This window comes from Pinus tabuliformis, chromosome 5_1 (genome assembly GCF_031772625.1).
Source record: "Pinus tabuliformis cultivar Carrire ecotype Pingquan chromosome 5_1, CPIR1, whole genome shotgun sequence".
NCBI classification, from domain to species: domain Eukaryota; kingdom Viridiplantae; phylum Streptophyta; class Pinopsida; order Pinales; family Pinaceae; genus Pinus; species Pinus tabuliformis.
In genome coordinates this window covers 833,224,240-833,240,663 of record NC_142305.1, presented here as the reverse complement: position 1 = coordinate 833,240,663, position 16,424 = coordinate 833,224,240, and positions in this window count along the sequence as shown.

Here is a 16,424-nt window from a genome sequence, read left to right as displayed (position 1 = left end):
ACTGTCGAGTATATAAAGGGATACCCCATTATGTTGCAATCCTTTATCCATAGGAAGTTGAGTCTGTCACCTTGTAAATGTGATACACCAAACACAACATTTGTGGAGATTGCCTGCCTGTACTTCTTAGTTCGCCGGGAGGTATTCCACAGTTCACGGTTACCTGGTAATCCTTAGGCCTAGAGTGCCCCAAGTAGTCATTTTTTATCTTTAATGACTCTTTAAATTTGGAAAGATCATCAAGCACTTTTCCATTAGAGATCGTTAATTTCAAAAGCAACTAGAGTCACCTTTCTTCCTTTTCTCAACTCTTAAAATATGAAAAGGCAAAGTTTTGTGTCAATGTCTTAAAATTAAATGCCCACAAAATATTCCTAGTTAAAGTTATCTTCCTTAGTGTTTCTTTAAAATTTGATTCCAATGGAAAAATTCCCAGAGTCTACCAGTCAAGGGTTCCCCTTGCATGGGAATCATGTTCCTTTTCCTTCTTTTGGAAATGTTGGTGCTCCTTGAATGGAAACATTTTCCCTCCTTGGGTTAACCATTGGTTTACCTGTCTAGTTATTTTTGACATCGGTGGTCCCAAGTGTCCCGACTCCTGTGAAAATGTCTCCTTCATTTGAATTGCATCACGTTGATTCTAAAGTTTACCTCTCACCTTCTTCCCCTATTTCTTCACCTTCCTCTTCTACTTCCCTTGGTGAAAGTTTCAAATATATTAACCAGGAGGCTAAGAAGAAGAAGAAGAAGTCAGACAAGTGAGAGGCCAACCGTGTAGCTATTACTCTAAACACATTTCCTGTCAACAAACCTTCTGCTCCTCTACAAAAGGTAAAATTCCCTTGTAGGCATTGTAAGGGTGACCATCTCCTTCGAGATTGTCCTGGCATCCTCAGAGTCTTCGAGGTGTGGTCTCAAGACATGAATCAACCATCGCCATCAACCTTTGGAGATCATGTCGATGTTGCACCCTCTACTAGAGATGGTAAGAAGAAGGGAAAAATTAAGTTCCCCTACAAGTTATGTGAACGAATACATCTTCTTCACCTTCGTCCTCTTATGGATAAAGCTTCCAAAGTTTTGTAAAACCTTACAGCTCCTCAAGCCCAGCTTCCTGTTGGTTATCAGAGGCTTTCTTCTATCCCTCTCCTTGTTGGTAAAGAGATTGACTTGGATTTATCTCCTACCCATCCTTCTCTTCTTGAGTATGACTCTCTTGTCTCTATTCCCAACCAACCATTGGTTGAAGAGAGTGTCAACTTGGATCCCCCTTCAGTTGTTCACTATGTTCCCAAAGAGAGTAGTTCTCATACTTCTCATGTTTTTCTCATCTCCTCAGGTTGTCATGAGTTGAAGGGTGACCCCCCTATCCCTGTTGTTCAGAAGAGTCCTTCTCATTCTTCTGTAGGGCATGGGGGTGATCATATGATACCCCCACCAAGTAGTTTTGTCATTTCCTTTTATTGGAGTCAATTAACTGCTTTCTGCCTCCCATCTTATGTTCCTTTCCAGATCATAGTACAAGCCTATAATATGGTAGTACATGGAAATATATTAGATGAGTTCATGTCTATTAGCATCATTTCCTCTACTACTTGGCAATCTTTGGGTTCCCCACATCTTGTGCTTGTCACCCAGAATCTGTTGGCTTTCAACAGAGGAACCAGTCAACCCTTGGCGGTCCTTCTGGTGTTTCCTATTACTTTGGGAGGAAAGACCGTCTATATAGATGTGATGGTAGTCCAAGGTTCCTTAGATTTCAATATTCTCCTTGGATGCAACTATTTTTATGTCATGGGAGCTCTTGTTTCTTCACTTTTCCGTGTGGTTTGTTTTCCACACGAAGGGAGAATTATGACTTTTGATCAAATCTCATTCATTAGTCACCAGGCACCTCTGTTGCAACCATCGTCACCTATCAACTCTTGTTTGAAAGCAATACCTTCCATACCATAGGTCAATTATGTGGCTACCCGTTCTGTCTATGCATTTGCTGATGATCACACAGATGGTATTGTACATTATGTATTGGGGGCATTGGGACTGAATCTGTCTTTGGTACCAAATGACATGTATTCCTCCCAGAGCGTGGTTTTTTTGTCTAGTGAAGACCTATTGGGAGCCATGTTCTCTTATGGGTCATGAACAAATCTCATGAGGATAGTTCCTTGCCTTTTGTTAACCTCATTAAAAAATGAAACAAGGAGTCATGAGGACGGTTCCTTGTCTTATGACAACCTCATTAAAAAATTAAACAAGGGTCTCGAGGATAGTTCTTTACTATGTCTACCTCATTAAAAAATGAAGCACCTCCCTTTTCCAAATCAAGTCTTTTACTAAGATCTTGTAAAATCCCAGTTGATTCTTTCCTGGATCTCAAAACTAAACCTTCATTCCATTGACCTAGTTGAATGAAATGAAGCTTGGGTGTTATAGACATTTTTGTGCTTGGCATCACTGAGCATGAAATGTCAATAATCAAGGGATCCAAAGTCCCTAAACATGTTGTTCCTACCCCTAGAGGAACAAGGCCAAGTAACCACAGCAATTCACAAAAGTTCTCCACCTGAAAATGCTAAAAAACAAGGCAATTCTGGATCATGTCAACTGCTCCACTGAGCATCTGCACTGAATGTCAACTGCTCCACTGTCTACCTGCATTGAATGTCAACTGCAAAGAAGGCTACCTGCGCTGAGCGAGTTTGGACAAGTGGCAGATTCATTCCTCAAGGTGTCAATGCCCAGGAAGCTTCCAAAATGACACTTGGATCAGGGAATTCGACTGGTGATGAGTAAGAGGTTCCAAATCTCCAAGTGGAAGCAAGAACCTCCAAGTGGACTCAAGAACTGAAGTGGGAGAGGACACTAGTCAGTCTCAGACCAGTCTCAAGATGACTCATCCTCTCTCCAATATCCCTATATATAGATCTCTCTCCATGAGGACAGGAGAGGCTGGAATTTGGTATTTGCAAAGAATTGTTGTTGGTTTGTGGCTAGAAATATTGGGTGTGTTATGCTTTGAAAGGAGCTGAAGAAGGAATTCCATTCTACTGGGAAGGAGATGTTGGGTTGGAGCCCTATGGGTTGTATCTCTTCCTGAACCCTGTTACTTTCAATAAAGCTATCTCGATTCTTTCCTATATGCTGGTGTATGATTGCATTGGTATATTTGATTTACTTCTAATCCTAAATCATTTATGAATATGTATATTTGCCTTTGTATTGTGTTCTTCTCTTATTGCGAGTAGCTGTTCTCTTGTCACAGGTAGCTGTTCTCTTGTGATCTCGTGGGATTCAAGTAGCTGTTCTCTTGATCAAGCGAGGAAGCAAGTAGCTGTGGACACACAAAGAGAAGAGGATCTAGTTCGAGGGACAATCGAAAGACAACGGTAAGTCTGCCGATCTCCTCTCTTTCATATTTCATAAAGGAAGAAATCATGATAGCTGTATTCGTTTGTTGCTAAGGCGCTGTCACACCTTAGGTGGATAGGATCGTCCTAAATAGGCATTTTTCCCCACAACAAATTGGCGAATCCACTGGGGAAGAACTTGTTTATTCATTTCATTTGTGTTTCCGTCATTTGTTTACTTCATAGACTTGACAGCAACTCTTGAACTGCATCTTTCCCGGATGCAAAGTAAAAGTTGCTACTTTGATCCAGTATGTTGGACTTGTCTATGATTTAAACTAGATCCACAAATGACTTGATTGATCCTTGTGATAGTCTTTAGTACCTTATCAAAGCATCCCTCTGTTTATACCTTGCTTGTGTTTCTGATTTGGCCTGAAACAGTTGATTTTTGAGCATTTTGTGACCCAGAAACCAAGAGAAACGAGAGTTTCTCTCTTCAGCGCAGGCACTGTGAAGGCAGTCTACATTTCAACGCAGGTCCCGAAGGGGCTACCTGCGCTGAATGTCAAACTGACAGTGTTGGACCTGCGCTGAACTAGTGTGGCCTTGTGCAGCTGGGGTTCTTTGTCCTTTTTTTCCCTGTTTTGATCTCTGTTTTTGCACCCTTTAACCAGCATAGGTGCCAGTCTGATAACCCTTTTCTTTGCCTGAATTCCGCCCCAATTTTTGTACAAAAAGATTGTGAATGTTTTTATGTGTTTGTGGCATCATTTACAGTCTTCCTTCGCATGAGTAAAGTAGTCTTTCTGTAGCCTTTGATTCAGATCTGATTGAGAGTGATCTTAGAAGAGAGTTCATTGGTTGTTTGTTCAGATTGATTATAGTTTTACTTTTGCTTATTGGTTTGAATTTGTCTCTTTCAAAGTATCAAAACAAGTCTTTATTTTGAAAATCGCAAAGTGATTGTAATCTCTTCTACCCTTGTTGATTTCGAAGAAAGTGAACTTGTTTATTTTGATCATTGTAAAAGCAAATTCAAAGTTGTGCAAAAAGCTTTCTTTGTAGGCATTTATACTAAGAAAGTGAAAACAAACACCTGCATTGTGCATTTTTCATTTGATAAGTTTGCATGTTGGATTTAGGGAAAGTGCATTAGAGTGTGCTGATTGCTCTTTGAGAAAAGATAGTCGCTCTCTTTTCCCTTAATAGCTAGGATTTTCAAAGTTGAAAGATTGTAAAGCTTGTTTATCATCTTAGACTGCATTTAGGAATTTGTATCATACTTCTCGTGGTGAACCTTGAAAGGCAAACTTTAAAAAGATCAACCTAAAATAAACTGAATGAACCTAACGACGCTTTGTAACATAACGCACAACATAGAGGTCTAGGCTAGAGACGTGTTCCGGTGTCATTAAGCCTAGTGACTATCGATCTCTAAGAAGGTGGGTGATTCCTCCTGAGAGACGGTAGCGCTAGTACGGATTTGTGCTCCCACGTACCATCGCGTATATATTGGGAGACCCCTTGTCAGGCGGAAAGAGTCGATTGTGCGGACACAACCAACCTACCTAGGAGCCTAAGACTCTCTAGTGACAAACAAGACAAACAAGAGCAATCCTTCTCTAAACATGCATTTACTATATAAGAAATCAAGTGTTTAGATCCTACCTGTAGTCCAACGCTGTTGTAGCGGTCCAGCCTCGCTGATCCGGATGAGCTCCTCCTTCACTTTGAAATCTGCATCCACTAACAATCAAACGATTAAATAGCACTTGGTAATCTCATAAAATAAAACATATTTAACACATAGACCAAGGAGTACATGAAACAACTCATAAATAACAAGTTATTGAGAAGAATGGACTCATTTGCATTAATAGGTAACAAAAGGAACAAATACAACCTGAGCCTTGGTGTTGTGCAAGTCCCTCCCAGGGTCCATCAAGAGTTCTCCTTTACTTTGACAAAGCTCACCCACTTCCAAATAGAACAAGCAAAGATGGCAATCTCTCCTCACAAGCTTCTAAATGGGAGTCCTAATTCCAGCAGCATTTACCCTTAGAAATGTATAGCTTCCAACCTCCTCTCCTTCTGGCCCAATGCCTGTATTTATAGTGCTCAAGGGGAAGTTAATCAGGTCCACCATCAATGGGATAATCCCCTCTTTGGATGGGCTAGCTCCCTTATTGATGGGATAAGTTCCTCTTTGGTATGGGTACATGAACCATCTGGAGGCGCTCAATACACGTCGAACAACCTTCTAGAATGCTCTAGAAATGACCACAAGTAACTTTTTAAAGATGAAACTTGCGCATTTTGACCTTTACAGGGGGACGCACCTGCCCCTTTACATACAGAGCGTCCAAGGACGCATCTTTTGTGAACATTGGGTGCGTACCCGCAGGTAAGGTTGAGAGAACCTACGTACCCAGAGATAAATACATTTATGAAGACTTTCTCTCTTTTTGAAGTTTGACATGGAGAGCAGAGGCATAAGACTTGCCTAAGAGGATAGCATGACTGTTGATAGAGCCATACTAACTGTAAATAGTCATGGTGACATTTTTTAGTGTAACAGATTGCCCCCTAAAGTGCGAAGCCTGTAATAGATTAGGGTTTTGTATTATCTAGGAAGGGTGAAGCGCTTTATCATTTCAAGGATTATCTCATGGAGAGCCTGGTCAGAACCTGCAATTTTCAACACAAAATACATGTATAAGATTATATCATCACTGAGGTAGGCATTCCCATACTCAGATCAAAACTTTAACTAACAGACTAACTACTCTGATACAGGAATGATCTTGTAGTACATCATAATCATAGACTTTTATAGACACAGTATGGACGCAGCCATCTATTTATGATTAGTCTACTTAGATAATGAATACAAAACTCCTCGCAGCCTAGATGGTGGAAACTAGATCCAGGGTCTTCATTTCTACTTCCCGAATTGGTACGATTCTAGCCATGCGAATAAACGAGTTGATGTCGAACATGGTAGAAACCACTTGATTACCAGTCGATGATGTAAACTGTTAACAAGTGTGAGAGAGACCACCAGTAATGTCAATGGTTCTCAAAGTACCCAGTACAATCCATGAGATGTGAATGAATGAGTTGATGTCGAACATTTCACGGAATCCTTTGATCGAAAGTCAATGATGTAAACTGACGTCAAAGGCGAGAAGCCTGCCATTGATGCATGCAGACTTCAAGGTACTAACGATTTCTAAGTCATCTCTCTAGCTAATGTGTTGATGTCGATAGAAAGTGACCCGTTGCAGGCAAGCCCACAACACGAAATCATTGTTCAAGTTGAAGAAATGTTGCTGTAAGGACTGACTCAGGGATGGTCAAATGGATGACAAGTCTTTTGCAGATGAAAGTTTTGTTTGCAGACCTCTTGAACACATAACGACACGACAGATGGCTTGGTGATGAATGACTCAAAGTTAATCCCCGGAACCCGGCTGAAGACTTTCAATGAGGTTTGATCAACTGTGAGGTAAAGGATTTCCCAACCCAGGTGAATGAAAAGTGTCATGTCCAAGAGTGGTAATAAAGTTTCTTCTGAGACAAAAGATAACAAATAGGCTCATTCTTCTCTCTTTTCCCCCACCATTTCTGGCAAGTACCTCTTTATTTTTAACAAGCTTGAGGAGGATAACATATGCTTGATTATAAGCTCATCCTTCGGATGAGTCCAACCTAGTTTTGATTCGAACCCTAGGAAGGAGTGGTTCGTTCCTGTTTGTAATTGAACAAGTCCTTTACTGTGAAATTTTAACGAGCCCAGTATAGGAGAAACTCAACGTTTTTCAATTTTAGAGAGTCTGAAAAACTTAAGAAGACTCCAAGTTGAACTTTTTCGTAGATTTGTGTCCCTCAAGCCCGAAAAAGTATAAAATAATACCTGGGGGAACCGCTTGATCTTGCGGCCAAGGAGTACTCTCATGATTAGTGTCTTTGACCTGAAAAGTAAAAAGCGATCAAGGACACGTCGTTTTATTTCCATATCGAGTTTGAAACGACAAAAACCCGGCAATCTTTTCCTGATTTTACGGTCAGAAAAGAGCTATAAGGGGACCGTCTTTTAATTCCGTTTTAACGAGTGTAAAAGAAACGCTCGGCGATCTTTTCTTGTTTTAGGAGTCTGAAAAGGGCTTAAAAGAGAACTCCAAGGTTTCACTTTTTCATAAGTTTTAACGAGTTCGAAAAAGGGATAAAAATGTACTCATGGTTTTCACTTTTTCGTAAGTTTTAATGAGTTCGAAAAAATGATAAAAATGTACTCATATGGCCGACTTTCAATTTAATTTACGAGCAGGAAAAGACGGAAAGAACTCGATATTTTCATTTGTTTTACGAGAATGAAAGATAGCAAAATAATCTCGGGATTTTCATGAGTTTAACGAGTCTTGAAAATAACTGAAATTGACTCGAGATAGGTTTCATTTTTACAAAAGCTTGAAACAAAGAAAAATTATGCTTCAAAGTAGTTTCATTTTTACACAAGCTTGAAACGGAGAGAAAACTGTGCTTGATGCCCCCTAAGCATAACTGTTAGAGCGCATGCCCCCCCAGCTTCATTTCATTCAACCAGTTGGATGAAATGAAGGTTGAGTTACGAGATTATTTGAAAGACCCGACCTAAGAAAAGAGTCGCCATTTTGTCAGGCGGAAAGAGTCGATTGTGCGGACACAACCAACCTCCCTAGGAGCCTAAGACTCTCTAGTGACAAACAAGACAAACAAGAGCAATCCTTCTCTAAACATGCATTTACTATATAAGAAATCAAGTGTTTAGATCCTACCTGTAGTCCAACGTTGTTGTAGCGGTCCAGCCTCGCTGATCCGGATGAGCTCCTCCTTCACTTTGAAATCTGCATCCACTAATAATCAAACGATTAAATATTACTTGGTAATCTCATAAAATAAAACATATTTAACACATAGACCAAGGAGTACATGAAACAACTCATAAATAACAAGTTATTGAGAAGAATGGACTCATTTGCATTAATAGGTAACAAAAGGAACAAATACAACCTGAGCCTTGGTGTTGTGCAAGTCCCTCCCAGGGTCCATCAAGAGTTCTCCTTTACTTTGACAAAGCTCACCCACTTCCAAATAGAACAAGCAAAGATGGCAATCTCTCCTCACAAGCTTCTAAATGGGAGTCCTAATTCCAGCAGCATTTACCCTTAGAAATGTATAGCTTCCAACCTCCTCTCCTTCTGGCCCAATGCTTGTATTTATAGTGCTCAAGAGGAAGTTAATCAGGTCCACCATCAATGGGATAATCCCCTCTTTAGATGGGATAGCTCCCTTATTGATGGGATAAGTTCCTCTTTGGTAGGGGTACATGAACCATCTGGAGGCGCTCAATACACGTCGAACAACCTTCTAGAATGCTCTAGAAATGACCACAAGTAACTTTTTAAAGATGAAACTTGCGCATTTTGACCTTTACAGGGGGACGCACCTGCCCCTTTACATACAGAGCATCCAAGGACATAGCTTTTGTGAACATTGGGTGCGTACCCGCAGGTAAGGTTGAGAGAACCTGCGTACCCAGAGATAAATACATTTATAAAGACATTCTCTCTTTTTGAAGTTTGACATGGAGAGCAGAGGCATAAGACTTGCCTAAGAGGATAGCATGACTGTTGATAGAGCCATACTAACTGTAAATAGTCATGGTGACATTTTTTAGTGTAACACCCCTATAGGCATATATCTTTTATCCTTAGGAAGCCATGTCGGCCGCCCTACTGATCGCAATGCAGTGAACACAGCATTCACGAAGATCGACCACCCGTACTGTAAAAAGTATTTTGTGGTTTTGCGAAAGGTTTGGCACACCCTCTGCCTAGATCTCCAGAGCAGTTCCTTTTGGCCTTTTTTAGACTCTATAACAGAAAAAGTCCATCCGAGCATTTGTCACTTCGGGCTCGTTAAAACATCGAAGGAGACTAGAGTCATCTTTAGCTTTTTCTCGACTCTTTAAAACTGAAAAAGAAAGTTGTGTCTAATAAGCGTCGTTAACAATTTATTTTAAACGGAACAATCACCCTTTAATCATGTGTTGATCTTTAGGTTGAAAAGATGGAGCACACCAACCAAGGAGTTCCCTTGGGTGGAAATCCTAGTCCCTTCTCCTCTTGGGGAGATGTTGGTGCGCCCCACATGGCCACATTGTCGCTTCCAGGATTGACAATTGGCCTACCAATTTGGCTCTTTTCAACCAATGTCGTTCAGAATACCACCACTCCTGAACAGTCGAGTCAACAGTTAGATCAGACAAGAGTTGCCTCCCAGCCTTCCACTTCATCTTCCTCCCCTCCTTCCTCTTCGCTTGATGGAACTGGTCGATCAAAAAATCGGGTTCTAAGGAGAAGAAGGAGAAGAAGAAGAAAGAAAAGAAGAAGAAGGAGCCTAAGGCGACTGGGTGCAAGCAAATGTCATCTAACAAAGATCCACACACCGCACTCGTAAGGCCTAAATCGCCATGCGTCATATGCAGGGGAGACCACTTCCATAGAGATTGTCCCTGTATCCCACGGATACTAAGAGACTGGTCCCCCCGTTTGCACAATTCGGGAGCATCGACCTCTGATAGCCATGTTGACTACTCATCGTCAACTAGTGGGAGTGAAGCTCCAGGAAAGAATGGGAAAGTTAAATTTCCCTGCAGACTGTGTGAAGGCAATCACGCCATCCACCGTTGTCCCTTCTTAGACGAGGCAAAAAGAGTTCTGGAAGATCGCCCGATTTTACGAGCGAATCTTCCTCCTGGATATCAAAGACTCCTGCCAAGTCCCTCACTAGTTGAGAATCCGGCTGAGCCACTTAGATGGTCAGCCAAAGCACCTGTCTTTGAAGAAGAACCATCTGGATCCATGCCTGACGAAAGTCAAAAGGTTGATACGGCAGTTGACCCGATTTTGCCTTCAGAGGCTCCATCTTCAAATGACACCATCACAGAGGAGAATATAGGCGACACCGTCCAGGTTCTCTTCATCAGCACTGACTCTGATGATCAAGGGGGCAATGCCACCATTCCTTTGTCGCAGGAAGGAAGTTCATCAGAGCACTATCCGGTCGTATATTCGGTCCCACCACCAAGCAACCTGGTTGTGTCCTTTGATTAGAACCAACTAGGCAGACCCCGGTTGCCAGCCAGTGTGCCATTCAGAATTATTTGTCAAATATACAGAATGGTAATGGCTGGCACTATCATTGATGAGGGGGCATCTGTGAGTATCCTTTCCTCTATTGCTTGGAAAGCGCTTGGTTTGCCGGCGCTTTTACCTGAGATGAGAAATCTATCAGGTTCTGATAAAGGAACCAGTCGACCTTTAGGGATCCTCCCCAATGTGCCCATAACATTGAAAGGGAAGACCATTCATATGAACGTGATGGTCTTTCAAGGACCCTTGGATTATAACCTACTCCTTGGACGAGACTATATATATTGCATGGGAGTTGTAGTCTCCTCACTCTTTAGAGTAATGTGTTTTCCGTAGGAAGGAAGAATGGTCAAGCTCATGGACCAACTTTCGTTTCCCGGATCACACATCGCAAATAGTCATGTGCCATCCCTAAATGGTCTATTCATGCAAGAAGTGTCTCAACCCACGGTCCGTCCTCCTGATGAGCGCGAGTAATCCGAGAGGATATGACTGGAACCCAGGGGGCATGCATCCTGGCCTGCTTCGGCAGGGAAACTTTGGGTATAGAGTAGGTTTCCGCGGGAGAATATGACTAGTCCGTACCCCATCCGTGGGTGGAAGAGGGGTTGTTCTAGAATAGGATTCTTTTGTCAAAGTTACGTGTTTGACACCAGTCATTCACCCTTGTCTATTTCGGTAGACATTGCCGAGGAAGTGTTTTGTTTGAAAGATTAATGAGACAATCTTTGGGTAACCTGAAAGAGGTAAGCCTCTCTCGATTATAACAAATGTTTTGGTGGAGGGTAAGTAGAGGTAACCTTGAAACTCTATTTTATACCTGGGGGCATGCAAACCTTTTGGAGTGCGAGAAAAGAGCGGTTATTTATCTGTTTTTTGGGTTAGCCATTTCCTAACTTGTATAAAGAAAGGATGAGGAGCAAAGCTTAGTGAGATGAAGCTCCATAAAAAATAGAATCTTGATGAGACACTCTTATCAAAAGACTGGGTAATTCGAGCAGTTTTAGCATAAAGTTCATGCTCGTTAAAAAATAAACGCAAGATCCGAGCAGTTTTAACACGGTCTTCATGCTCGTTAAAAAATAAATAGAAGCAGTGAGCAATGTTTCCTCCAGAGTTTAAGCTCATTTTTAACTAAAAAATGAACCTATCCCGGTAAATAACCACTGTGATCGTAAATTTATCAGCCATAAAAGCCTTGGTCGTGTTTGCACCTGCCACCTCCACTTGTCATTTGGACGATCGTTCACCTCCATATGATTGTTTACCCATTTTGAGGAATAGCTGCGAAGAGTGATTTCGCCTAGCCATCCTTGTGACACTGCCGTGATTGGAAAATTCCAACCTGTACCTGGAATCAGTTGTTATCCCTGTTTATCACTCGTTCCTCAAAGGACGAGTCTTCTTTAAGCTCTTTTCAACTGACTCGTAAAATATGAAAAGATTGCCGAGTTTTGGCCTTCCAGCTCGTTAAAGGACCGGAAGAGCTATCCCTCCTCTAGATTTTAATCTTTTTGGACCTGAGGGATTATTGCACAAAAAGATCGAGCACTTGTTTTGTTCGGCTCGTTAAAGATATCGAAAACTCATCCCTTTTGTATTGTTTTATACTTTTTCGGACTTAAGGGATTAGATGACGAAAAAGGAATTTTGGAGTTAACTTTATGTACCTTTTCAGACTCTCTAAAAATGAAAAGGACCGAGTTATCTTTGTCGTTAGACTCGTTAAAATGATAAATAGCGACAAACTTGTCTTTAGACGAGAACGAGTTTCACTATCGCTAAGCTCGTTAAAACATAGCGATGGGCTTGCCCGAAGGGCAGGTTATAGAACAAGCATATGTTATCCTCCTCAAGCTTGACAAAAATAAAGAGGTATTGGTCAGCAATGACTGGGGAAAAATTGGGAAAAATCAAGAAAACTTTGATGGTAGCAGGTCGCTCTTGAACATGACACTTTTCCTCCGTATCACATTCGGGTTGGGTTGTTTCATTCATAGGTCACATCACCATGGTCTTGCCATACCATCCATATTTGGGGTAATGCTACCAATCCATCGCATCAGTGTCGCCATATGTTCAAGAGAAGTCGTTCAGAAAGAGTCAACCGGGTCCCATCCACTGCCATACATTATCCTTCATCCATTCATGACCGCCACCCTGAATCATATGTCACAGATTGTTTTCACCTCCATTAAAATCATTAGCTCCGTTCCGTGTCACTGATGTGGGATTGATTAAGGCCCTCCTTTGACGGATCGCTCCTTGTCGACATCAGCTCATTATCCAAGGAGTTGATCTAGGAACAACCCCTTCAGTACTTTGAAGCTTGCATGCCTCAATGGCAAGTTTCTCACTTCCGGCGACAGGTATACATCAATGACCTTCGACCAGAAGATTTTGCGTGGTGTTCGATGCCAAGTCCTTTATTCACACCACGTGAATTGTACTGCAGTACCTTGAGGGTCATTATCATTATCGGTGATTCCTCTCGCGCTTGTTAACGGTTTATATCATTGACCGGTAATCAAGCGATGTCTTTCCATGTTCGACTTCAGCGAAATTCTCACATGGATCGACTTGTACTTAGAGTGAAGATCGAACGAGTTTGAAGACCCCGGATCAAGTTTCATATCCGAGCTGCGATATATATTCAGGAAAAATAAAGACATTTGATGTGTACATCATTGCAGCAGATGATCATCCTATTCAAAGGATGATAATTTTCACCAAAATTATCAGTCTACCATCAGACGATCGTCTGTTCTATGTACAAAAATGAATTTATAAAGCTGAGCATGGGAATGCCCGCCTCAGCTAGATCATGAAAGTAGTATGAATCATAATGTATTGTATTGTATTTTATTACAGGTCTCCTCCCAGCAGATGGATGAACTTCGGACCCTCCTGGATAAATCATTTCACCCGATAAACGGCCTCATACTTTAGGGGGCAACTGTTATAGACATTTTTGTGCCTGGCATCACTGAGCATGAAATGTCAATAATCAAGGGATCCAAAGTCCCTAAACATGTTGTTCCTACCCCTAGAGGAACAAGGCCAAGTAACCACAGCAATTCACAAAAGTTCTCCACCTGAAAACGCTCAAAAACAAGGCAATTCTGGATCATGTCAACTGCTCCACTGAGCATCTGCACTGAATGTCAACTGCTCCACTGTCTACCTGCGTTGAATGTCAACTGCAAAGAAGGCTACCTGCGCTGAGCGAGTTTGGACAAGTGGCAGAGTCATTCCTCAAGGTGTCAATGCCCAGGAAGCTTCCAAAATGACACTTGGATCAGGGAATTCGACTGGTGATGAGTAAGAGGTTCCAAATCTCCAAGTGGAAGCAAGAACCTCCTAGTGGACTCAAGAACTGAAGTGGGAGAGGACACTAGTCAGTCTCAGACCAGTCTCAAGATTACTCATCCTCTCTCCAATATCCCTATATATAGATCTCTCTCCATGAGGATAGGAGAGGCTGGAATTTGGTATTTGCAAAGAATTGCTGTTGGTTTGTGGCTAGAAATATTGGGTGTGTTATGCTTTGAAAGGAGCTGAAGAAGGAATTCCATTCTGCTGGGAAGGAGATGCTGGGTTGGAGCCCTATGGGTTGTATCTCTTCTTGAACCCTGTTACTTTCAATAAAGCTATCTCGATTCTTTCCTATATGCTGGTGTATTTTGTATGATTGCATTGGTATATTTGATTTACTTCTAATCCTGAATCATTTATGAATATGTATATTTGCCTTTGTATTGTGTTCTTCTCTTGTTGCGAGTAGCTGTTCTCTTGTCACAGGTAGCTGTTCTCTTGTGATCTCGTTGGATTCAAGTAGTTGTTCTCTTGATCAAGCGAGGAAGCAAGTAGCTGTGGACACACAAAGAGAACAGGATCCAGTTCGAGGGACAACCGGAAGACAACGGTAAGTCTGCCGATCTCCTCTCTTTCATATTTCATAAAGGAAGAAATCATGATAGCTGTATTCGTTTGTTGCTAAGGCGCTGTTACACCTTAGGTGGATAGGATCGTCCTAAATAGGCATTTTTCCCCACAACATTGGGGGACATGTAACTTGAATTCAGTCATTATGCCAAGGGCATGTAAAATTATCTCAAGCATGGTTTTCCATTTCAAGCTTGTGTAAACATGAAACTAAATCCAAGTAGAGTTCTCCATGGTTCAAGATTCTATAAAAATGAACCCATACTCGATTTACATCTAGTGATTTCCATTTTAATCAGTTGATTTCTGCTAGATGAGCCTTGGTAGTTTTATTCCATCGCCACCATCTCTTTGGACGATCATATGCTTTCACTTGGTTGTCTTTTCCTTTCCCGAGGAACCGTAGCAAAGAGTGGTTTTAGTAGCCAGCCTCTTGACCATTACCCGTTTTGAGCAGTTCCTCAATTGTCAGAACCAGTTGTTACCCTTTATACCACTCATTCCCCTAGGACAAGTCACCTTTAAGATCTTTTCTGACTCGTAAAAAATGAAAAGATCGCCAAGTATTTTTACCTTTTTGACTCGTAAAAGAGAATAAAAATGGGGGGTCTGCTTTCAAGCTCTTTCCCAAATCTTTAAACATGAAAAGGTTATCGAGCGCTTGTCATTTTGAAATTGTTAAAGGCTGCAAAATGTTGTTCACCCAGTATACGTTTACCCCTTTGTTGAGTTGGGATGCACTATTTATGAAAAAGGTACTCCTTGGATGAAATGGTCAAATAGTTCTCTCAAGTATCATTTTCTACCTTTTCAAGATCGAGAGACAAAAATGTACGAAAAGGGGCCATGTGGAGTTTTCTTTTCTGTGTCTTTTCCAAATTCTATAAACATGAAAAATATACCGAGTTACCATTTTGTCGAACTCGTTAAAACATTAAACAACATTGAATTCATCATCATGACGAACATGGGCTTCTCCTTCCTAGGGCTCATTCAACTTACTACGTCGGATTCGTCCAAAGGATGAACTTACAATGCAAGCATATGCTCTCCCCTTCAAGCTTGCGATAAAAAATAATTGGGGTACCTACCAGAAATGGTGGGGGGGAATTTGGAAATTCTATCAATTGTGTCGGCAGCTCACTCTTGAATACGACACTTTTTGCTTCATGTCAGGTTTGGAATCCTCCATTTCATCTGACCTTCCTGGGTTGGGCCACTCATTTTTTCCTTCCATTTGATCTCTGCCACGTCATCATGAACACCGATCCTATGGATCCAATAGCTGCCAAACTCTAGAATCGTGTCACCAATATGTTCAAGAGTTAGTCCTTCTGCAGTTACACTTACTCTTGATTCTCTATATAATTTGAAATCATTTGCATCCCATTGTCCTATGTCGATGGTGTGAGATACATCATGGCCCTTCTTCGACATGGTCGGTTCTTATCGACTTCAGCTCATTATCCAAGAAGCTAGCCGAGAGACTCCCTTCCAGTACCTTAGAGCTTGCATTCCCTAATGGAAATTTCTTCGTACTCGATGACAAGTTCACATCATTGGCTTTCAATCGGGTGATTTCACAGGTGTTCGACATCAGTTCCTTCATTCACATTTCATGGATTGTGATACTAGTACCTTGAGAGCCATTATTATTATTCGTTGTTTCTCTCATGCTTCTTAGTGGTTCACCTCATTGACCAATAATCAAGCGACTTCCTATCATGTTTGACTTCAACACATTCATTCACATGTTAGGATTTGTACTTTGATTAGGTCATTTGAAATGCAAGACCCTGGGCTAAGGTTACACAAGTCCAGGTTGCGAGGCAATGTGACATGGTCATGTTGATATACATGTCCCTTTCAGATGGATGGATGTGACCATACCAGGAGTTGTTATATGTGATCCTTCTCATTATTTGATGGC